Source organism: Gorilla gorilla, chromosome X (genome assembly GCF_029281585.2).
Source record: "Gorilla gorilla gorilla isolate KB3781 chromosome X, NHGRI_mGorGor1-v2.1_pri, whole genome shotgun sequence".
NCBI classification, from domain to species: domain Eukaryota; kingdom Metazoa; phylum Chordata; class Mammalia; order Primates; family Hominidae; genus Gorilla; species Gorilla gorilla.
Genome location: NC_073247.2, coordinates 148,657,141 through 148,681,031, shown reverse-complemented (window position 1 = coordinate 148,681,031; position 23,891 = coordinate 148,657,141). Strand labels below are relative to the sequence as shown.

At 41.6% G+C, this 23,891-nt stretch overlaps 1 long non-coding RNA gene across 2 annotated transcripts in view; it reads right to left on the bottom strand.

Moving 5' to 3' along the window:
• The window catches only part of LOC134757938 (uncharacterized), a 99,178-nt gene that overhangs the window by 59,270 nt on the left and 16,017 nt on the right, over nucleotides 1-23,891 (bottom strand). Inside the window, exon 2 of one of the 2 annotated variants that reach the window (XR_010132594.1) lies at nucleotides 2,302-2,381. The exons of the other annotated variant lie outside the window; for it this stretch is intronic. This is a non-coding gene — a long non-coding RNA (uncharacterized lncRNA). The remainder of the gene's footprint in view (nucleotides 1-2,301; nucleotides 2,382-23,891) is intronic. 2 annotated transcript variants of the gene reach the window in all.

Genomic DNA, 23,891 nt, shown 5'->3' with positions numbered 1-23,891 from the left:
TTGAATCAAACATATGCATTTTTACTTATGGGAGAATTCATCTTATTATATCTGATAATATCTTTATGGAGAATCCTTAATATGATGATAGCCACCGTTCCAGATAAGAAAAGAATAACAACAAAGGAATTCACAATACTGGAAAATTTAAGAAAGAAAAAAAGAGAAGTTAAATCTCAAAAAACTTCCTAATTGAGCACTGAAAAAAAATGCACGTACATATAAAAGAAAGACATTCAAATTATCATTATGTAAATCAGTTTTCTAACGTTAAATTTAGATCAATGACAATGCATCAATATATTAAGTGAACTTGAAGTTATGTTACAAAAGAGTATTACAAATAAAGTAATAGAAGCAACACTATTCTTAAGGTTATTTTTAGAAAACTTTAAGAGTACCTTCTCAAAGAGAAATAAGTAAATAAGATCTGTAACACAAACTTAGTTTGGGAACATGGAACTGAAAACCTAAGTTCAGGAGACACAGGTTGAACTAATGGCTGACTGGCTTCTTAGCCAATGGATCAAGGCCATAGTCTTTAACTCTATTACTCTATGAACTTCAGGGCAAAGATCCCAAGGACCACTTATCTACCAGCTCTTACTTACTGTTTCTAAAACTAAAACTTAAAAAATATCCCCAAATCAAAGCCAATGCCTTCTGCCATCCCATCTCCCCAGCCAAACCCATACACACACAAAAAGTTTCACCAGAATCTATGAAAAGTCCAGCACTGTTTTAGTGAGACGCCAATAAGGCTACTGATGTCTAAATGTCTGTTAAATGTTGTAAGTAAATTAAGTCATGACAGAAACTAAAATACAGTACATTTGTTGTTACATTAATACTACCAGAAATTAGCCCTCATAATCTATCTAGAGGTCCTTCACTTTCACAACCCCTTTGGAGAAACCATTTAAATAAATTGTATCTGAGGAGACTTCTGGGGCATGACAAAATGGGATTGGAACTGTTGCCCAAACAGAAGCCTCTCTGGAAAAGCTACCATAGGAAGAAGCAAGAGGACAAGGAGCAGGAGGAGGAGGAGGAATAATAGGAATAAGGAAAGGAGAGAAAGGGTATTTTCATTTTAAAGTCAATGGGAGCATAAGGAGAATCATCACTCCAGAAGACCATACTCCTAGTATCACACCATTCCTTACTTTCACTTTTTTAATTTTTAATTTTTATTTTATTTTTAGAGACAGGGTCTCTCCGTGTTGCCCAGGCTGGTCTTGAACTACTGCCCTTAAGTGATCCTCCCACTTCGGCCTCCCAAAGCCCTGGGATTACAGGTGCGAGCCACCACACTGGGCCCTTACTTTCATTTTTACTTTTGTAATCTCCTTTGACCCATGATTGCTTTCTTACAGGATATAAAGACAACAAGGAATAAAATACAATATGGACTAATTCACTTCTTTTTGACCAGCTTCTCTGTTCAGTCTCCTAAGTTACTAACTTCACATCCTACTCCACTCTCAGCACTTTATCACAGCCCCAATCATTAGTTATGTTCTCAGTTGGTCCATCTCTCACTGAGTCCATCCCATGTGAAACCACTCTTTCCATAGTCACAGGCTTCTAACTCTGTGGTTTCATCCTGTTGAAGATTCCCGAGGAATCAAGTCCTTTCAGTCTGGGTCCACTAGCATGTCCTCTGTCTTATTCACTGTTGAGCTCAGAGCCTACCATAGCATCACAATAGGGACTAAAAAGAGTAAATGGTCCTTCACTGGCAGACATTATCTCCATACGATCCTCTCCTCTGTATGACCTGCCTTGATTACACAGCCACTTCAAGTTGTGGGTTTGTCACACGAAATCCTTTCACCCTTTTCTCACCCCTTCCCAGACTTTTATGACATCCTTACCTTCCTCTACCCCAGCTGGTTACTATTTTTCCTAACTCTCTACTGTGCCTGAACTTTTTGAACCCACAAACAAAAGCTTCCATTCCATTTTATTTTTCAACTCTTGCACAGTGTCAACTTCCACAGTCATATCTCGCTGACTCTCCACCCCAATATTCATTCCATGCAGACGTAGTATCTCCATGACATTTCGGATTGCTCTTTCCCTTCAGCATAAACGCTAACATATTTAAAACAGATTTATCTTTTTTTCATTGTGTATGTGGGGAGTGGAAGGGAGAAGAGGAGAGAGGAAACTACAATCACAGAGAAGGAAAAAGATGTAACCCAAGATCATCTGTGATAACAAAATGTCAATTTAAATATATATATATTTACATTTCTACCTCAAAACTACTTACTTTTTACTTCATGAAGTGCTTACCTAAACCACTGAATATTAGTATGAGGCACAGACTCCAAAATCTAATCCCACCTGGAAGCCCACTTGACAGTTTTGTTTTCCTAAAACAGGAATATAAAATCATATGACCAAATGTTAGTTGAGTTTTTGCTGGTTATAATCCTGAAACCAATGGAAAAACGATTCTGCATGTACTTTCTACATTTCTTTACTTTTAACTTCATGGAATTATATGATCTACTTTGACATGTTTTAATTTTCTTTTTTCTTTTTTGTTTTCGTTTTTTGTTTTGAGATGGAGTCTCACTCTGTCACCCAGGCAGGAGTGCAGTGACACGATCTCAGCTCACTGCAGCCTCCACCTCCCAGGTTCAAGCGATTCTCCTGCTTCAGCCTTCTGAGTAGCTGGGATTACAGACATGAGCCACACCCGGCTAATTTTTGTATTTTTAGTAGAAATGGGGTCTCGCCATGTTGGCCAGGTTGGTCTCGAACTCCTGACCTCAGGTGATCCACCCACCTCGGCCCACCTAAGTGCTGGGATTACAGGTATGAGCCACCACGCCCGGCCTTCTTATTTTCATTTCCTAATATTCTACCTCATTTAAAAGAGACTAGGAGGAAATAATTTTAGCTTGCTGCTATTCACCAATAATAGCATCTCTTTGCTACTACTTTTCTGTAACCCTAAATCCACCCCATACTTCATTTCATTTTGTCCCTTTTGTCCTGATCATATTTCCATCTGCAAAGGTCCACAAAAGTATATATAATGAGAGTCACTGTAGCTTTGTCTGTAAATTTAAAAACCTAGAAACAACCAAATATGCCCATCACAATGAGAATAAACTATGGTAATCCATGCAAATAACATGCAACCATTAAAAAGAATGATGTGCATCTATAAGTGACAATATCTCTATGAAACAGCATTAAGTGAAAAACGTGAAAAGTATGTGTGGCAAGATTCCACTTTTTCCCAATAACATGATATACATATCTTGCAGATACAAATATTTTTCTGGAAGGATAAATAAGAAAAAATAATGCTTACACTGTTAGATGGAGAGAGTAGGAATTGGAGGGTAAAGGAGAGATTTACTTATACCTTTTCTATTTGGTTTGAAGTCTTCACCATATACAAATATACAAATTTTATTGATATTACTGAAATTCAACTAAAAGACAACTTGCTTCACTGCAACCCACCAACTCCACCCTCTGCAAATAGGTTTGTTATTAGAGTATTTTGTTTGATTATAAAACCTTGTTCAACTACTTAACCCATCAGTTGTTTTTTGTTGCTGTTTTTTGGTTTTGGGTTTTTTTTGTTTTTGTTTTTGTTTTTGAGACAGAGTCTTGCTCTGTCGCCCAGGCTGGAGTGCAGTGGCATGATCACGGCTCACTGCAACCTCGACTTCCCTGGCTCAAGTGATCCTCCCACCTCAGCCTCTCAAGTAGCTGGGACTGCAGGTGTGCGCCACAATGCCCAGCTAATTTTTTAGTTTTTCGTAGAGATGAGATCTCACTATGTTGCCATGGCTGGTCTTAAATTCCTGGGTGCAAGCAATTTGTCTACCTCAGCCTCCCAAAGTGCTGGGATTACAGGCACAAGTTATCACGCCCTGCCCATTTCTTATATTTTACATTTTTTGTATGTTAAGTATTTTGGTGGTGACTGCCTGTTGTCCTAGACACCCAGGAAGCTGAGGTGGGAGGATCACCTGAACCAGGGAGTTTGTGGCTGCAGTGAGCTGTGACTGTGCCACTGAACTCCAGCCTGGGCAACAGAGTGAGACCCTGCTTCAAGAAAAAAAAAAAAGATTTTCTTTTATGTTGTAGTTTTCAGTACTGAATAAAACATAAGAAAACACAATTATGAATGAAGTTGTTTCTGCTGATGTGTGATCAAATTCAACTTGTCAAGAGCTTTAAGATATTGCCAATATATTATGATCTTAAATGATAATCCCCGGCCGGACACGGTGGCTGATGCCTGTAATCCCAGCACTTTGGGAGGCAGAGGCGGGCAGATCACCTGAGGTCAGGAGTTCAAGACCAGCCTGACCAACATGGAGAAACCCCGTCTCTACTAAAAATACAAAATTAGCCAGGCGTGGTAGCACATGCCTGTAATCCCAGCTACTCGGGAGGCTCAGGCAGGAGAATAGCTTGAACCCAGGAGGCAGAGGTTGCAGTGAGCCGAGATTGCGCCATTGCACTCTAGCTTCGGAAACAAGAGCGAAACTCCATCTCCGAAAAAAAAATTATAACCCCCAATAAATACTTAAGCCATTATTGCAGTGTTATTACCCCTCAAGTCTATGGCATGATCTTAGCAAAAGAAAAATACAGGCACAGATTGGCCAAGCTATGCTTGAAATATCTTTGGATTTTTTTTTATGAAGTTTGGGGCATATGAAGAAAGTCACTATATGTTGTTTTTTTAAAAAATAAAAACCCAAATGAAAGATTTTAATTAAAATGAGTTTTATATGAAGGAAACATAAGCCAGGAAAAAAAGATTAAAGAAACAAAAACTTGGAAAAAAATTATTACGAATGTTTTTATCTTTTTATTTTTCTTTTTTGTGATAGCGTCTTGGCTCTGTCACCCAGGCTGGAGTGCAGCAGCTTGACTTCCCCTGGCTCAAGCGGTCCTCCCACCTCAGCCTCCCAAGTAGCTGGGACTACAGCCATGTACCACCACTACTCTTAGATAATTTTTATGTTGCCAGCTCTGGTCTTGAACTCTTGGCTCAAGCCATCCTCCCACCTCAGCCTCCCAAAGTGCTGGGATTACAGGTGGGAGCCATTGCACCCAGCCTAAAAAAAAAAATAATAAAAACATTAAAAAAAGCTTTTTTAAAATAGGCTTTAATCCTACAATAGATTTTAGGTAAATCCTGATGACCACATGATCATCATTAACATTACCAGTGACGGGACAGGTTAGCATCATGTGCCTCCTCATGTATTCCTACGCAGAATGCAGGCATCTGATCATGAGGAAACATCCTTAAGACTCAAGATGATAGTCATCATACAGAATGTAATGTCTTTAAAATTTCAAGGGTATGAAAGACTAACGAACTTAGTCTAGATCGCAGGAGACCAAAACCATAATCCTGGATAGGACTGTGAACCAGAAAGGGAAAGAGTGACACTGTTGACCACCTGGTAAAATCTGCATGGATGGATATGGATTGGACAGTATTGATTCCTGATTCAGAGGGTTGTATGCTGGTAGAAGAGTGACCTCGTTTTGAGGAAGTACCCTCTGGAGTGTTTAGGGGTGATTAGACAACCTCTAGCTCTCAAAAGATTCAAAGACTAATGATAATGACACCCACCCAGAAGAATGAACAATGAAGCAAATGAGGTACAGTGTTAACAGTAGGGATATCTGGCTAAAGGGACTACTACAATTCTTTGTACTATTCTGGCAATTCTTCTGTAAGTCTGAAACTGTTTCAAAATAAATTATTTTTTAAAAAAACATAAGAAAATCATAATTTATAGAACTGATAAATCAAAAGGTAAATACTTCATGAACGAACTTAGCCTTCTATTAAAATATTGTTGCATTTTTCTAGGAACTCCTTTAAAAAAATTTTTTGCAACAGTAAAATGTAAGTTATGTTGTGAAAATTTGAATTACATGCACCTCTTTACCAGCCTATCCATTGGTTTAACTGAGTTAATTCGTATCAAGTCATTAAAAAAAAAAAAAAAAAAGAGCAGTACTTCCAAACACGCACTATGAAGTTTGGATTTTAAGTACAAAGAGCGCCAGGGCAATCTGCAATTGCTATACGGTCATGTTTTGCACCAAACATTGCCATCTACTGGAAATAACAGACCACAACACATTACTTTTCCCTAGGAAAGTAAAAAATTATTTAAAAATCCTAAGGCATATTTGAGAACAAAATGACAAATGCAAAAAGATAACTAAGTGGTAGAAACTATTTTTAACCCATTTAAAATGAATGAATTATGCTGCATTCTTTACATTCTAGAGTTTCAAAATCTTTTATAAGACAGCAATTCTCATAATATCATATGAGGTAAACAGGTCTCTAACGTTGGTAATAATGGAGGCGCAAGAAGCAAACGTAGAAACATACAAGACTTCTTGATCCATGACACAGTACCCTATGATAGGTCTCATTCAATAAAAATTCATGAAGGGGCCGGACGCGGTGGCTCACGCCTGTAGTCGCAGCACTTTTGGAGGCCGAGGCGGGTGGACCGCTCCAGTTCAGGAGTTTGAGACCAGCCTGGGAAACATGGCGAAACCCCGTTACTACAAAAAATACAAAAATTAGCGGGGCATGGTGGCGCGCGCCTGTGCTCCCAGCTACTTGAGGGGCCGAGGTGGGAGGATGGCGTGAACCTGGGAGGTCGAAGCTACAGTGAGCCCAGATCGCACCGCTGCATTCCGGCCTGGGCGACAGAGTGAGACCCCGTCTAAAAAAAATAAATAAATAAAAATGTAAATTAAAAAAAAAATCATGCAGGGATTCAAAAAAGAATCAAGCCAGCCAGCAATTCGATCTTCTAGTCCAGTTGTTCTCAACAAGAGGAGCAGCACCCTCTAGGGGGCACAATCAGAATGTGCAGCGACGCTGCTGGTATTAACAGAGATGTCCTGCAAGGCACAGAGAGACCCACACAATGCAGAATTGAGAACTGTACAGTGTCTTACAACTCTTTCAAATGCCCCACTCAACTTTCATGTGGGTGCAAAACTGCTTATGATTACCTGAGCCTAGATTCTAACTCAGCCATACCTTTATTTTATTTTGAGACAAGGCCTCTGTCTGTTGCCCAGGCTGGAGTGCAGTGGTGCAATCACTGCTCACTGCAGCCTCGACCTTCCAAGCTCAAACGATCCTCAAACCTCAGCCTCCTCAGTAGCTGGGACCACAGGTGTGCCACCACGCCTGGCCTTTTTTTTTTTTTCTTTATATAGACAGGGTGTCACTCTGTTACCCAGGCTGGTGTTGAACTTCTGGGCTCAAGTAATCCTCCCACCTCAGCCTCCCAAAGTGCTGGGATTATAGGCGTGAGCCACTGCACCCAGCCCTAACTCCCAACTCCCTTTTAGAGATAAAGTATTTTTACACGGTTTCAATATTCGCTGATATTTTTTCCCAAGAACACAACTACTATGTCAGTTGAAGGAAAATGGTACATGTTTGGCTTGGAATTTTGCCAAAATTAATTATTTCAGAAAATCATGGCATCATTTAGAGTTATGTGGTATTACAGCCACCAGTGCATACTATTTTTATATGCATGTGTTGCCACATTTACAATAATTATACCCATGGGTGCAAGCATCTGACAATGACTGAAATATATACCTAAATACATATTTTATTAAAAGTTACCTCCCTTTTGTTTCTCCTTTATATTGTAGTTAGGAAGTTATATTGATGTTTATTGAAACTATGTATATAATCAAGTTTCATTATCTCTTACCTATTAGCATCATTTTAAAATAGTAAAAGGAGAGTTATAAACTGCTTGTTAAACGAGGACATTGGCCGAGCGCAGTGGCTTACGCCTGTAATCCCACCACTTTGGAGGCCGAGGAGGGTGGATCACGAGGTCGGGAGTTTGAGACCAGCCTGGCCAACACAGTAAACCCCATCTCTACTAAAAATACAAAAAAAGTTGCCGGGCATGGTGGCAGGCACCTGTAATCCCAGCTACTTGGGAGGCTGAGGCAAGAAGAATCACTTGAACCTGGGAGGCGGAGGATGCAGTGAGCAGAGATCGCACCACTGCACTCCAATCCAGGTGACAGGTGACAGTGCGAGACTCTATCTCAAAAAAAAAAAAAAAAAAAAAAGAGGACATCACTGTGAAAGAAGACATCACTGTGATTTGGGTTGAGAATTACCAATCGAGTTCAACTCCCTCAATTTATTATGGTGAAACTGAGATCCAGAGGGGAAATTTTGGAATTCTCAATTCAGTTAATGGTCCATGCTTCCTGAAAATCAAAGCAATGCCATATGTATACATATATATATATATACACATATATACATATATACACATATATATGTACACCTATATACACGTGTGTATATATATATATATATATATACACACACACACACAAACACACACCCCTTTTTTTTTTTTTTTCTGAAACAGAGTCTCAGTCTGTCACCCGGGCTGGAGTGCAGTAGCGCAATCTTGGCTCACTGCAACCTCCACCTCCTGGGTTCAAGAGATTCTCAACCCTCAGCCTCCTGAGTAGCTGGGATTACAGGACCCCACCACCATGCTGGGCTAATTTTTGTATTTTAATAGAGATGGGGTTTTGCCATGTTGTACAGGCTGGTCTTGAACTCCTGACCTCAGGTGACCGTACCTGGACACAATGCTTTAAATTTAGCTAGGGTACCAGGCTAGCAAACAAATGGAGCTTATGTAACTCAAATATATAGCTAACATTAATGTGATTACAACGAAACCAAAAAGCCTTTGTTTGGTGATATGAAAACAGTACATTTTTGGCCAGGTGCAGTGGCTCATGCCTGTAATCCCAGCACTTTGGGAGGCCCAGGCAGGTGGATCACCTGAGGTCAGGAGTTGAAAACCAGCCTGGCCAACATGGTGAAACCCCGCCTGTACTGAAAATACAAAATTAGCCAGGCATGGTGGCGCATGCCTGTAATCCCAGCTATTCGGGAGGCTGAGGCAGGAGAATCGCTTGAACCCATGAGGCAAGAGGATGCAGTGAGCCAAGATTGTGCCATTGCACTCCAGCCTCGGCAACAAGAGCAAAACTCTGTCTCCAAACAAACAAAAAAAAGACAGTACATTTTTAAAGCAAAGTATTATGAATAGAAACACTTTATCATGGCATTCAATAATTCATAATAGGCATTCAATGTTCATAATTCATAATAGGCATTCATAAATTCATAATAGGCACTCGGTTCATAATAGGCACTCAAGAAACATATAAATTGATAAACAAAAGGTCTTCACTCAAATGTTAATCTTTAAGACTCATCCCTCCTGAACAAATGTATTATAAATTCCAAATTTTACACTGGTTTGGGAACCTGTATTATTTTCTGAAAACATTAAAGTGCATTTTCATGACAGTTAATTAAAAAACAAAATAGGGCCGGGCGTGGTCGCTCACACCTGTAATCCCAACACTTTGGGAGGCCAAGGTGAGTGGATCACTTGAGGTCAGGAGTTCGAGACCAGCCTGGGATAGTGAAACCCCGTCTCTACTAAAAATACAAAAATTAGCTGGCTGTGGCAGACAGCACCTATAATCCCAGCTACTCGGGAGGCTGAGGCAGGAGAATTGCTTGAACCCGGGAGGCGGAGGTTGCAGTGAGCCAAGATCAAACCACTGCACTCCAGCCTGGGCAACACAGGGAGACTCCATCTCAAAGAAAAAAAAAAAACAGGCCAGGTGCAGTGGTTCACACCTGTAATCTCAGCACTTTGGGAGGCCAAGGCAGGTGGATCACTTGAGGTCAGGAGTTCGAGACCATCATGGCCAACATGGTGAAACTCCGTCTCTACTAAAAATACAAAAATTAGCCAGGAATGGTGGCCCGTGACTGTAGTCCCAAGTACTCGGGTGACTAGGGCACAAGAATCACTTGAACCCGGGAGGCGGAGGTTGCAGCGAGCTGAGATCGTGCCACTGCACTCCAGTCTGGGTGACAGAGCAAGACACCGTTCTCAGAAAAGAGAAAAAAAAAAAAAAACCTTTTCAAACTAAAAATTATTATATTGCCTTTGAACTTCCCTGTGTCTAGGCTTGATCAGGGGCTCAGACCCACAAGCTCAGCTGATGATTATAGGCTCTGGGTCCAAACAGCAGTTTGCAGGTGGCTGCAGCAAGGTGGTAAGACAAGTACAGGAGAATGGAGATCGTGATCCAGGTGACTTGAGGAGCCACAAGTGTTGCATGGCTCTGACATCTGTAAGTGCTTCATCATGTGCATAGAGTTTAGCTTCCTGTCCATGTTCCCCAACCCCAACCCTGTGTCAGGATTGCATCTCCCCTCTCCACTGGCCACATGAATGTCTTTGTGTGCCATAGTCGGGCATGGTGGTACATGCCTATAATCCCAGCTACTTGGGAGGCTGAGGCACCAGAATCACTTGAACCCGTGATGCGGAGGCTGCAGTGAGCCAAGATCACACCACTGCACTCCAGTCTAGGCGACAGAGTGAGACTCTGTCTCAAAAAAAAATAAATAAAAACATGTCTTTGTGCACCAGAAGCACATCTAAGTGTATTTCTCCCAGTCAAGGGCCTAGAATAAAACATGGTCTGGTGAAATTTTCTGTATTGGAAATGAGAAGCAGCAAAAGGGGGGAAAAAAACATGCAGAAGCACAGAGGAAAGGGAACAGATGCTACACATGAGGTGGTTTAGATCCGTGCCAATGTGGCAGCCACTGGTCCTATGTGGCTCTTCAGCACTTGAAACGTGTCTGGTCCTAAGGGGATGAGCTGTAAGTGTAAAATACACACCAGATATGATATTTCTGTGCCCCAAAAGTGCTGTATAAACACTGTACTCCAGTGAATGAATATGTTTCTCACAAGGATATGTGTTAGCAGTTCTGAAACTGCATGTATGCTAGGGTTGAATAAATAAGTCAGTGCATCATAGATGATGAAAGCCAGGTTTCTCACTTTCAGGTAAAGAAATTACAGCTAAACCAGGGGGAAAAGGCTAGAAGAAATGCTGTGGTGCTGGATGAGGGTCTGAGATATCATATGAACTCATGTTTATTTACTTATTCGCTTTCATATTTTTCCATTAGCAGTTAGCAAGTAGTCTGTACGGTGATACTACAGGCTGTAGGGTGTACAGCCTATAGAGTAATACCTTGCCACTGTAAGAATAACCAGTTTCCCCAACACTCATTCACCTACAATTTTAACATTCATTGATCATATTGACCTGAATCAATATTTAATTGGAGGTTGAAAAACTAGTGATTTTCAAATTCTATCATTCCCACTGAAACAATTCAATAAGTGATGACTAGCTACTCAGTTAGTTGACAAAATCCTTCATAGCCCGTAATGCAGGTTAAGTTCTTTTATACTTACAGTTACCAAGATACGAAACTTTGCTTCTCATTTGTACACTGAAAGTTTGAGGTATGTTGCACGTTCTATAGGATTTTGTGAGCTACTCTAAGACACAACCACCATGGGTACCTGGGGTAGCCAAAATGGCATCCACAATGGGATCTAAATGCTACCCTAACCTAAGAGAGTACTCCAGGCAGGGCACAGTGGCTCACACCTGTAATCCCAACACTTTGGGAAACTGGGGTAGGTGGATCACTTTAGACCAGGAGTTTGAGACCAGCCTAGCCAAAATGGCAAAACCCCATCTCTACTAAAAATACGGGGGGGAGGGTGGGGGAAGCCAGGTGATCCCAACTACTTGGGAGGCTGAGGTGGGTGGATCACCAGAGGTCAGGAGCTTGAGACCAGCCTGGTCAACACAATGAAACCCCATCTCTACTAAAAATACAAAAATTAGCCAGGCATGTTGGATCACGCCTGTAATCCTAGCCAGCTACTCGGGAGGCTGAGGCAGGAGAATCGCTGGAACCCAGGAGGCAGAGGTTGCAACCAGGCGAGATCCCACCACTGTGCTCCAGCCGTGGGCAAGAGAGCGATACTCTGTCAAAAAAAAAAAAAAAAAAAAAGGGAAGGGAAGGAAAGGAAGGAAAGGAAGGAAGGGAACTCCAGAGTCGAACACGTTTGTAAAATGCTAACTTAGGCTCAGTCAAGACATTTCTTTACTATGAATGAGATTAGGAGACTTTTAAACACTTTACTGATGTGTTTTGTAAAGCTGAGAAAGGAGGCAGTAGAAAGTAGCATTTTTCAAACTTATTTGACTAGACTAGTGTTCCACATAATGCACTTTGGGAAATGTTGATATGCACCATTATAATTGGTTTTTTTTAATTAAAAAAAAAAAAGCATTTTTCCGGCCTGCATAGTTCACCCACCTCCCTTTCTGCCTCTGCTGCCGCCACAGCACCCATAAAGAAGCTTACGGCAAAGGAGGATTTAAAAAACAAAACAAAACAAAAAAAGCAGGTTCTGAAGTTCACTCTTGATTGCACCCACTCTGTAGAAGATGGAATCATGATACTGCCAATTTTGTGCAATTTTTGCAGGAAAGGATCAAAGAGAGCAGAAAAGCTGAGAGTCTCGGTGGAGGGAGTATGACCATCAAAATAAGCAAGAGCAAGATTACTGTGACTTCTGAGGTGCTTTTTACCAAAAGATATTTTAAATATCTCACCAAAAAATATCTGAAGAATCACCTACTTGATTAGTTGCACATAGTTGCTAACAGCAGAGAGTCAGGAATTAAATTACTCCCAAATTAACCAGGATGCAGAAGAGGAGGAAGATGAGGATTAAAATTCACTTATCTGGAATATTTTATGACTTCTTGAATAAAACTTGGGAATCAAAAACAAAAATAAAGCATTTTTCAACCCAAGACAAGAAAATAAAGAAAGAGCACGATTAGAGATATATGTCATTACTCTCCCTTGCACCCTCCCCCTAACTAGAACAGCCACGTTTTGGCACTCAGATAGAGAATATCGTAGCTTAGTATGTTCTCACTGCATAATCGTCTCTCTGCATGCATGAGCTAATGTTGTATGAGACATTTATAAATCAACTGCTCCCTAGGTCTGGGAGAACCTATATTGGAGAGAAGGAGGAATAGGAAACATTAAATGTGTACTGCTTGCTAGGCACTGTGCTAAATATTTCATGTTAGCTCACTTCACCCTGACAGCAATCAAATGGGGTTAATATGTTATCTCCATTTTACAAATTCGGAAATAATAGGTGCAAAGTAACCTAACCAAGTTCATACAGCAGTAAATGGCAGAGCCAAGATTCTAATTCAACTGTGTCTGGTTCTTTCCAGTGTAACACCTCTGGAAGCCAAGGGCCTTCTAGGTACACTAAATAAGTTTCAATGGGAAAAGAAAATTCCCTCTTCTGGAATTGCTTCCAGAATTAGACTTGACTGTTGAGGAACAAGGGGTTGAGACCTAACCTGAAATAAGGGGATTTTCCAAAATTTTCCCATTTGGTATGGCTTTATTTTTATTTTTATTTTTTGAGATGGAGTCTCGCTCTGTTGCCCAGGCTGGAGTGCAGTGGTACGATCTTGGCTCGCTGCAACCTCCACCTCCCGGATTCAAGCGATTCTCCTGACTCAGCCTCCCAAGTAGCTGGGATTACAGGCATGCGCCACCATGCCCGACTAATTTTTGTATTTTTAGTAGAGACGGGTTTCGCCATGTTGGCCAGGCTGGTCTCGAACTCCTGACCTCAGGTGATCTGCCTGCCTCAACCTCCCAAAGTGCTAGGATTACAAGCGTCAGCCACCACGCCCGGCCTGGTATGGCTTTTTTGATGGCTACAGTTGCTTCCTGACAGACTACTAGCACCATATTATGTAGGTTCCTGATATGAATCCAAACTTCAATTTAGATGTGTTTTCCTGTGGTTTTTACTATAAGAATAAAAGTCCTTACATTTAAATGTTTAATAACTGATTGATAACTGACAAAAATATATAAGCACCTCAGCTTTTAATCAACTTATGATAATAGCTTAGACTTTGAATAGTATTCTATTCTCAGTAGCTGAAGAAAGGTTTATTAAATGTCTTCAGAGTACATTTCACTTTTTTTTTTTTTTTTTTTTGAGACAGTCTCACTCTGTCACCCAGGCTGGAGTACAATGGCGTGATCTCGGCTCACTGCAATCTCTGTCTCCCAGGTTCAAGCGATTCTCCTGCCTCAACCTCCCAAAAGTAGCTGGGACTACAGGCACGTGCCACCATGCCTGGCTAATTATTGTATTTTAAGTAGAGATGGGGTTTCACCATGTTGGTCAGGCTGGTCTCGAACGCCTGACCTCAGGTGATCCGCCCGTCTCTGCCTCCCAAAGTTCTGGGATTACAGGTACGAGCCACAACGCCCGGCCCCTTCAGAGTGCATTTCATTCCTTTCCTCAGATTACACTTCTGTATTTCATCCAAAGATTAGAAGACTGGACTATATTTATTGGACTAGTAAATTGCCTGTTTTCACCAATCGTACTTTGGGTAAACTACAGGATGTAGGATCAAGTAATCCTGACCTCTAGCTAGATTATTCAAGGCACACACACACATTTCTAACATAAATGGTTCTCATTTTCTTTACAGTGACTCTGAGGCAGAAAATATAATAGACACTTAAGAAAGAAAGCCGGAATGGTATAGTAGAAAAGCTGAGTTTGGGGGCCAGACAGACATGGTTTTGAATATCACTTGCACCACCTGCTAGCTGTGATCCTGAGAAAATTACTTGAGCTTGCTGGGCTTCAGTAGCCTCATTTATAAAATGGAGATAACCACTAAAGGTGATACATAGGGACAAAAGTGAGGTATTCCTAATGTGGAATTGCTTTCAGAATGAGATTAGGAAGAATCATTTTATAATGGCTGTCAGGCCATCTACAGAAATAACACAAACCAAGCACAATTTGTAAATTTTCGAGATTTGAGACCTAGCCCCAAATACAGTAATTAGGGTTTGGTCTCAGGAAAGAATATCTGAAGCTATAAAAAATAAGCCTTAGATGAAAGTGAGTGTAACAAAACCTGGATCAAAAATATGATATACAGCTGGGCACAGCGGCTCACGCCTGTAATCCCAGCACTTTGGGAGGCCGAGGCGGGCGGATCCCCTGAAGTCAGGAGTTTGAGACCAGCCTGGCCAGCATGGTGAAACCCCATCTTTCCAAAAAAAAAAAAAAAATACAAAAATTAGCCGGGCATGGTGGCAGGTGCCTGTAATCCCAGCTACTTGGGAAGCTGAGGCAGGATAATCATTTGAACCCGGAAGGCAGAGGTTGCACTGAGCTGAGATCATGCCATTGCACTCCAGCCTGGGCAACAGAGTGACACTCCATCTAAAAAAAAAAAATATATATATATATATATATATATATACACACACACACACACACACATATATATACACACACGTATACAAATATATATATATATATGATAGACAGTCTACAAAAGACTAAAAATGGAAATACATAGATCTACATAGTCATAAAAGGTTTTCCCTATTAAAAGAATAGCCTGAAATCAGTCCTTTGGTGAAGCACCACTAATACAGTCCGGAGCTAAGAGTCACTGACCCATGAACACAAACATCTGGTCCAGGGGCAAGTAAAGCACTAGAGTGTCATGAATATCTTTTAAATGGCTTTGTTTTTCATATTTCACATCGTTCTTTTTCAATATACTAAGTAACCCATCCTGTAATCTTAACTGCATGTCTAGAGAATTAGATGAAGCAAAAATCATATTTATAAGCACCCAAAGATTTGAGGGCCTACTGTGTATAAAGCAGCATGCTTAGAAATGAAAGATACCGAAAATATAATCTACATGACCTTTTTGTCTGAAGAAAAGTATTAAAAATAGAAGATGGAAACAAACTAGAGAAGTTTGAAATCAGAGAGGAGTGATGCAGCTAGCAAATGCCTGGTCAGGGATGTGGAGACTTACTACTCAAAATGTGAAGAGGAATAAAGGAAAAATAGGAGAAAAATCAAAAGGAGAAACAGTGATGCTTCCCTTTTGATTTACTTACTCAGCATACAATTTATCCCTTGGCTTCTGTGTAATGAATAATAGGTAATCTTTATGGAATTGTCTATACATGTGTATGCATAATAAAACCATTCACTCACAGTTGGGAAAATTACTGATGTGCATCTCTTTCTATTCATTTTTGTAACCCTAGTGCCTGGTACATAATATGCCCTTGTAAGTGTTTCTAGAATGAATAAATTCTATTTAAAGCCGAAAAACATTTTTTATTTTATTGTTTTATTTTATTTTAAGACAGAGTCTCTTATTTTGAGATGGAGTCTCACTCTTTCACCCAGGCTGGAGTGCAGTGGCGTGATCTCGGCTCACTGCAACTTCCACCTCCCAGGTTCAAGCGATTCCCATACCTCAGCCTCCGGAGTAGCTGGGATTACAGGCGTCCACCACCATGCCCGACTAATTTTTGTATTTTTAGTAGAGATAGGGCTTCACCATGTTGGCCAGGCTGGTCTGGAACTCCTGACCTCAGGTGATCCGCCCGCCTCGGCCTCCCAAAGTCCTGGGATTATGGGCATGAGCCACAGTGCCCGGCCCAGAACACATTTTAAAACAACTATAAATTTTTAAAGTTATGATTTTTTTGTTTTTTATTGTTTGCTTTTAATTCTCTTTAGCTTTATAACCATGAAAAAAAATAATGATTCTTAAGGCTACAGATCAAAATGTAACACTAAAGAGAACAATTAAATTACTGCGTGATAATCCACATTAAGATTTACTGTGTAAGTACGAACCCAGTACAGAAAAATCTTCATTTGATATGAGAAAGATTATGCAGCAAAGATCATGTTAAGAGCTCTCACGGAAGTAGAAGCACTATTTTATTATAAACCTCTGGCCTTATATATGGGCTGCACAAGGCTTTATAGGCCAGTTTCAGAACTTTGGCTTTTACTCTAAGTAAGATGAGAAGTCAATGGAAGATTCTAAGCAGAGGATTGAAAAGAGCTGACATTTCCAAAGAAATGCTCTGAATACTGTATTGAGAACAGACCCCTAGAAGATAAGGGTACCAGCAGGGAGACTGGCTAGGTTTTTGCAATAATCCAAGTGAGGTAAAATGATATCTTGGACCAGATGATAGTGGTATAGGAGTTGAGAAGTGGTGGATTCTGAAATATTTCAAAGGGAGAGAGCCACATGGTCTGTCAAAGGATTGGACTGAATAGGGGGTATGAGTGAAGAGTGAAAAAGAGGAATTAAGGGTGATGACATGATTTGTGGCCTGAGCAACTGCAAAGATGGAGTTGCCACTTACTGAGATGGGAAAAACAACAAGGGAAGCACATCCAAGTGGTCATGTCCTGGCCAAGCGCTGTGGCTCATGCCTGTAGTCCCAACACTTTGAGAGGCCAAGGCGGGCAGATCATTTGAGGTCAGGAGTTCAGAACCAGCCTGGCCAACATGCTGAAACCCCGTCTCTACTAAGAATACAAAAATTAGCCAGGTATGGTGGTGCACAGCTGTAATCCTAGCTACTCAGGAGGTTGAGGCAGGAGAATCGCTTGAGCCTGAGGCAGGAGAATTACTTGAGCCCAGGAGGCAGAGGCTGCAATGAGCAGAGATCACGCCACTGCACTCCAGCCTGGTCAACAGAGCAAGACTCCATCTAAAAAAAAAAAGACAAACAAACAAACAAAAAAAAAAACAAGCAGACATGTCAAATAGACAGCTAAATATACAAGTCTAGAGATCTAACAGTCATCATGGTAACACCCTGAGACAGGTAAGACTACCAAAGTATGAGTATAACTAAAGAAGATAAAAAGTTCAAAGACTGAGTCTGAGAGCTCTCCCACATTAGGAGTTTACAAAAATGAGGAGGAGATTAAGAAGTGACCAGTGAGACAGGAAACCAGGAAAGCTTGGTAACCTAAAACTCAAATGAAGCAAGTATTTTAAGAATAAGACGTCGGGTGTAGTGGCTCACACTTGTAATCCCCGCACTTTGGGAGGCCGAGGTGGAAAGATCAGTTGAGGCCAGGAGTTCAAGACCAGCCAGGGCAACATGGCGAGACCCCATCTCTACAAATAAAAATAAAAATACAGCCAGACACGGTGGTGCACGCCTGTAGTCCCTGCTACTCAGGAGGCTGAGGTGGGAGGCTGAGGTGGGAGGATCACTTGAGCCCAGGAGTTCAAGGCTACAGTGAGCTATGATGGCACCACTGCACTCCATCGTAGGTGACAGAGTGAGACCCTGTCTCTTAAAAAAAAAGAAAGAAAAGAAAAAGAGATGACTAACTATGGTAAAAGTCAGGGAAATTATTAGCCAGCCACAGTGCCTAAAATAAAACACAAGACTGTAGACCTAGCAAACAGCTAGGTCTAACTCACTTCCATGGCCTTGGGCAGCTTGTTTAATTCTGAAAAAGATAAATTATAACACAGTCCTTGCCCTCGGGGGGCCTATATAAATGACCTTTACAGCGATTAGATAAAAGTTTGATTGTATGTACACATAAACTATTTCTGTAGGCAGTGTAGAATAAATACAACTGTAGAAGATTATTTTCTTGGCTTTTTTCCTCTGAGTCTGAGAATATGAGATGTGACTACAAAGCATTAAGCTTGATTTTCACATAGCTGGTGAGATTAGCTTCCTGTATGATCACACTTTGTTTACTACCTTTTTAACCAAATCCATTCAAATATGAGCAAGCAGCCTGAGTCAGACCTCACAGTCCATCACCTTAAAATTCTGTTTCCAAATATCAGAAGTGACATAAACAAAAAAGCATGAGTGATTGTCCTTGACATTGGTAAGGCATTTCCTGGCATCTCTTAGAAGCTATGTTTACTCCTGCTATTTATAAATATGCCCTAAACCTTTTAATTCCTCTTTTATTTCTCACTGGCAACACCTTGTGGAGATAAATAAGCTTCAATTTTTTTTTAATTTTTTTTTTTTTTTTTGAGACAGAGTCTCGCTCTGTTGCGCAAGCTGGAGTGCAGTGGCTTGATCTCAGCTCACTGCAACCTCTGCCTCCCACGTTCAAGCGATCGGCATGAATCCTGCCTCAGCCTCCCGAGTAGCTGGGACTATAGGCGCACGCCACCATGCCCAGCTGATTTTTGTATTTTTAGTAGAGATAGGGTTTCACCATATTGGCCAGGCTGGTCTTGAACTCCTGACCTCGTGATCCGCCCGCCTCGGCCTCCCAAAGTGCTGGAATTACAGGTGTCAGCCACCGTGCCCGGTCTTAAATTCCCATTGTTTAAGCCACCCAGTTTGTGGTATTTTGTTCTGGCAGCCCTAGCAAAATAACCAATACCAGGGTTAAAAATATAAGCATTGGCCAGACGCAGTGGCTTATGTCTGTAATCCCAACACTTTGGGAAGCTGAGGAGGGAGAACTGCTTGAGCCCAGGAGTCTAAGACCAGCCTGGGCAACACAGTGAGACCCCATCTCCACAAAAAAATTAAAAATTAGCCAGGTGTGGTGATGCACACCTGTAGTCCCAGCTACTTGGGGGGATGAGGTAGGAGGATCGCTTAGAGCCAGGAGATAGAGGCTGCGGTGAGCTGTGATCACGCCACACTGCACTCCAGCCTGGGTGACACAGTGAGACTGTCTCACTCTCTCTCTCTCTGTGTGTGTGTGTGTGTGTGTGTGTGTGTGTGTGTGTGTATATGCTTTGCAATCAGTGAGCTATTTACTAGCTATATGACCATAGACACATCATTTAAGTCTCAGTTTCTTCATTTATTTATTTTTATTTTTTTATTTCTTTTTATTTATTTTTTTTTTTTGAGACAGTCTCGCTGTCTCCCAGGGCTGGAGTGCAGTGGCATGATGTCGTCTCACTGCAAGCTCCACCTCCTGGGTTCACACCATTCTCCTGCCTCAGCCTCCCAAGTAGCTGGGACTACAAGCACCTGCCACCACGCCCAGCTAATTTTTTGTATTTTTAGTAGAGACGGGGTTTCACCGCGTTAGCCAGGATGGTCTTGATCTCCTCACCTCATGATCTCCCCATCTCGGCCTCCCAAAGTGCCAGGATTACAGGCGTGAGCCACCGCGCCCAGCAGTTTCTTCATTTTAAGAAGAGGGACAATAAATATAATTGCTCACAGGATTACTGAGACAATTAGCATAATGCATGTAAAGTACTTAGTAGAATGCTTGGTATAGGAAACCTTTAATACATGTTAACTAATATGTCACCCAGGCCTTCAATCCTTAGAAAATGAGTACAGCTGAGTGCGGTGGCTCATGCCTGTAATCCCAGCACTTTGGGAGGCCAAGGAGTTCGAGACCAGCAAAACACCGTCTCTATAAAAAATAAAAACAATAATAATAATATGAAAATTCGCTGGGTGCAGTGGCTCACGCCTGTAATCCCAGCAGTTTGGGAGACCGAGGTGGGCAGATCACTTGAGGTCAGGCGTTCAAGACCAGCCTGGCCAACATGGTGAAACCCCTTCTCTACTAAAAATATAAAAATGAGCTGGGCGCAGTGGCATGTGCCCGTAGTCCCAGCTACTTGGGAGGCTGAAGCTGGAGAATTTCTTGAACCCAGGAGGCGGAGGTTGCAGTGAGCTGAGATCGTGCCACTGCCCTCCAGCCTGGGCAACAAAACACTCCATCTCAAAAAAAAAAAAAAAAAGTACAAATGAGCCTTGACAATTACCACATTAACTAATCTACAATATATAGAGCTCTTGAGATTAAGAATTATGGCTCTGCAAATCTCAGAATTTAGGGTGATGGCCCTGAAGGAATTTTGGAGATCATTTAATACAGTAATGATAAAGAAGGGAAGAGTGATCATGTGAGAGTGTGTCCCAATCAGCTTGAGGTGGGAAGTAAATACTCCTCACTAAAGCACTATGTGTAACTGCTAAAAACTAGAAACAACCAACAATCTCTATCAATCCAGTTAAATAAATTATAGTATAACCACACAGAGAAATAAAATACAGCTAGTAGACTTGCATACGCTAGTATGAAAGTATATCCATACTACTAGAGAGAAAAAGCACAGCATAGTGGTTAGGGATGTAGATCCATAGTCAACCTACCTATATTCGGCTGGGCAGTGGCTCACAGCTGTAATCCCAGCACTTTGGGAGGCCGAGGGGGGCAGATCACACGAGGTCAGGAGTTTGAGACCAGCCTGGCCAACATGGCAAAACCTTCTCTCCAATAAAAATACAAAAAGTAGTCAGGCGTGGTGGCATGCACCTGTAATCCCAGCTACTCAGAAGGCTGAGAACAGGAGAATCGCTTAAACCTAGGAAGCAGAGGTTGCAGTGAGCCAAGATCGCGCCACTGCACTCCAACCTGGGTGACAGAGCAAGACTCCGTCTCAATTTTTAAAAAAAAAGCCAGGTGTGGTGGCTCACGCCCATAATCCCAGCATGTTAGGAGGCTGAGGCGGGCAGATCACAAGGTCAGGAGTTCGAGACAAGCCTGGCCAATATTGTGAAACCCTATCTCTATTAAAAATACAAAATAATAAGCCAAGCATGGTGGCACATGCCTGTAATCCTAGCTACTCGGGAGGCTGAGGCAGAAGAATTGCTTGAACCCGGGAGACAGAGGTTGCAGTGAGTGAGATCATGCCACTGCACTCCAGCCTGGGTGACAGAGTGAGACTAGGTCTCAAAAAAAAAAAAAAAAGAAAAAAGAAAAAAAGAAAACTACCTATATTCAAAGCTCAGGTATGTTCTGTACTAGCTTGTGTGATCTTTGCCACGTTGTAACCTCTCAGTCTATCAGTTTCTGTACCTGTAATGTAAAGATGATAACAGTACCCACAGGATGCTGTGAGGATTACATCAACTCAGGCAAAGTATATCAACCACTGCTCGGCATAAACTAAGTACTCAATGTAATAGGTAAAGGTCCTTCAGTATCTGGATCCCACCTCTCTCTCCAGACTCCTCGCACGCGACAGCCTCTACTTCTAACCTGCTAAATTACTAAAGAGAATTCTGTACTGTGTTCTCACAGCACTCAGCTCATATCTCTATTGTCACTTACGTCAAATTGTAGTTGGTGTATTTACACATTTATATCCCCTAGTAAATTGTGTTCCCCAGTACATCACAAAATTAAGAACTCTGTCTGGGTCATTCTAAGGAAGGAGACCACTACTACTCCTGCTGCCCTCCTCCCCCTACCTTGCCTAGTTCACAAGACAGGAGAAAAGAGAAAGCAAAAAGTTAGAAAGAAACAAAAGTAAGATAAATAGCCAGACAACCTTGGCACCACTACCCGGCCCTAGGAGTTAAAAAAGTAATAATAATAACATCAACCCCTGACCTAAACTACTTGTGTTGTCTGTAAATTCCAGACATTGTATGAAAAAGTATTGCAAAACTTTCTGTTCTGTTAGCTGATGCATGTATCCCCCAGTCACGTTCCCCACACTTGCTCAATTTATCATGACCTTTTCATGTGGACCTCTTAAGAGTTGTAAGCCTTTAAAAAGGCCAAGAATTTCTTTTTCAGGGAGCTTGGCTCTTAAGACACAAGTCTGCTGATGCTCCCGGCTGAATAAACCTCTTCCTTCTTTAATCTGGTGTCTGAGGAGTTTTGTCTGCAGCTTGTCCTGCTTCATTTCTTGGTTCCCTGACCTGGAAGCGAGGTGATTAATGGACGGTCGACACAGCCCCTTAGGCAGCTTATGCCTGCCCTGTAGAGCATCCCTGTGGGGGACTCCGGCCAGCTTGAGCAATGTAGATCCTGATAAGCGCTCCCAGGCAGGCATTTGCCCCGGTACAACGCCTCATCAGAGCGGTGCATGGCAGGCCCACATGAAGGATCAACGCAGTGGCTGAACACTGGGAAGGAACTGGCACTTTAAGTCTGGACATCTGAAACTTGGTAAGACTGGTCTTTGGAACTTGCCCACTCCATTTGAGTGGAAGCATGGCATGATCACCCACGGCGTGCCTGTACCGGCACTTTGGGTTTTGTTTTTGACTTGACTTGCATTGCTTGATAATTTGGTTTTAGTTTTCATTTTGACTTGACTTGAATTGCTTGATAAACAGGCATGCCTTTATTGGCACTTTGGTTTTGGTTCTGATTTTGAGTTGGCTTAAATTGCTTGATGAACAGAGGTGCCTTTAATGACACTTTGGTTTTAGTTTTGATTTTGATTTAGTGTGAAATAGACGAGTGAGTGACCTTTTACCCTTTCCTTCCTGTAGTGTGAATGTTGTTTTGTCTCGAGAGAAAAATAGGTCAGACACAAAGTAAGCCCACTCTGCTAGAAACTGTGTTAAAAAAAATTCCAAGAAAAGAAAAATAAAAGGAAAGTAATCAAATCATCAAAACTTACTCTATTAAAATGCATGTTACAAAACCTTAAGAAAGGTTTTGCAGGGGATTATAGAGTTAAGTTAACCCCCCAGAGGTTAAGAATGCTGGGTGAATTAGAATTGCCCTCTTTTGGTGTTGGATGGCCCACCAAAGGAACTATAGACAGGGAACAATTGGCCATGTATTTAAGGTGGTGACAGGAGTCGGAGGACAGCCAGTGTACCTATAGCAATTCCTTTATATTGACTCATGGTTAAATATAATATAGACAAAACTGGCATAAATTTAGCCCTGTTTAACAGCTTATTGCAAAAAAGCCAAAAGTAAAAGTAAGAGCAGCTTCGCCAGCAGACACAGAGTTAAAAAGGGAGTCCCAGAAACAGCAAGAGAAGCCAGTTTTGCAGAAGCCACCAGAGATAAACAGAAATTCTTTCTCCATATGTCCCAGCCTACCCCCCTTTACCGAGGCCAACAGCCCCCTCAGAAACCAGATTCAGGAGCTAACACACCCTAGGTCTCACCTCGAAGGGGAGAATAGGAACCTTGAGAGGCCAAGGAAGGAAGTCAAGATAGTCAAGTGGGCCGTCT